Here is a 1529-nt window from a genome sequence, read left to right as displayed (position 1 = left end):
TTGACTGGAACAAATGCCTATTTGTGTCCATTTCAAAGAAACGCGACTCAACAGAATGAAGAAATTATTGAACAATATCATTAATATAACATGTCAGTAAAATTTTGCTGATGATAATTCAATAATGGTTGCAGCAGTACATTGATACAGAGTTGTCAGGAATTCAAACCAGATTCAGAAGATGACAATGGATCTTTGCTGAAAGCAAGGAATATCAGAAAGACATTTATTTATGTTTTATTGATTATACAAAAGCATTCAATTATGTGGATCATAACAAACTATGGATAACATTTGGAAGAATGGAAATTCTAGAATCCCTAATTGTGTTCTTGTGGAACCTGTACGTAGAGCAAGAAGCAGTCATTTGAACAGAACAAGGGGATACTGAATGGTTTGCAGTCTGGAAAGGTGTGTATCAGGGTTGTTTTCTTTCACCATACTTATTCGATTTGCATCCTGAGCAAAAATCGGAGAAACTAGACTATCAGAGGAAGAATGCAGCATCAGATTGGGGGAATGTTCATTAACAACCTGTGATATGCAGATGACACAACCTTGCTTGCTGAAAATGAATAGAACTTGAAGCACTTACTGATGAAGATCAAAGACTACAGTATTCAGTATGTATTACACCACAATGTAAAGAAAAAAGAATCTTCACAACTGAACCAATAAATAACATCATGATACACTGAGAAATAACTGAAGTTCAAGGTTTCATTTTACTTTGATCCAAAATCAACACCCATGGAAGCAGTAGTAAGAAGAAATCAAATGAAATATGTTGTTGTTGTTAGGTGCCATCGAGTCAGTACCGACTCATAGCAACCCTATGCACAGCAGAATGAAACACTGCCCGATCCAGGGCCAACCTCATAATTGCTGCCAAGTTTAAGCCCATTGATGTTGCCATTTGGCCAATCCATCTCTTTGGGGGTCTTCCTCTTTTTCTCTGATCTTCCACCTTACCAAACATGATACCCTTCTCTAGCGACGGATCCCTCCTGACAATATGTCCAAAGAATGAGAGACAAAGTTTGGCCATCCTGGCCTCCAAGGAGCACTCTGGCTGCACTTCTTCTAACACAGATCTGTTGGAATATGGTATTGGGCAAATCTGCTGCAAAAGACCTCTTTATAGTGTTAAAAAACAAAGATGTCACTTTGAGGAATAAGGTGAGTCTGACCCAAGCCATGGTACTTTTCAATCTTGTAGTATGCATTCAAAAGCTGGACAATAAATAAGGATGACCTAAGAAGAATTGATGCATTTGAATTATGATACTGGTGAAGAATGATGACTATACGACAGGTTATCTTGGAGGAAGTACAGCCAGAATGTTCCTTAGAAGTGAGGATGGTGAGACTTTGAATTATGTATTTTGGATACGTAATAAGGAGGGACTAGTCTCTGAAGAAGGAAATATCCTGCTTGGTAAATTAGAGTTAGGTAAAATGAGGAAGACTCTCAAGGATATTGCAACAATGGGTTCAAACATAATAACAGTTGTGAGGATGGCATAGGG

This window comes from Chrysochloris asiatica, unplaced genomic scaffold (genome assembly GCF_000296735.1).
Source record: "Chrysochloris asiatica unplaced genomic scaffold, ChrAsi1.0 scaffold00018, whole genome shotgun sequence".
Taxonomy (NCBI): domain Eukaryota; kingdom Metazoa; phylum Chordata; class Mammalia; order Afrosoricida; family Chrysochloridae; genus Chrysochloris; species Chrysochloris asiatica.
This window is presented reverse-complemented; position numbering follows the sequence as displayed.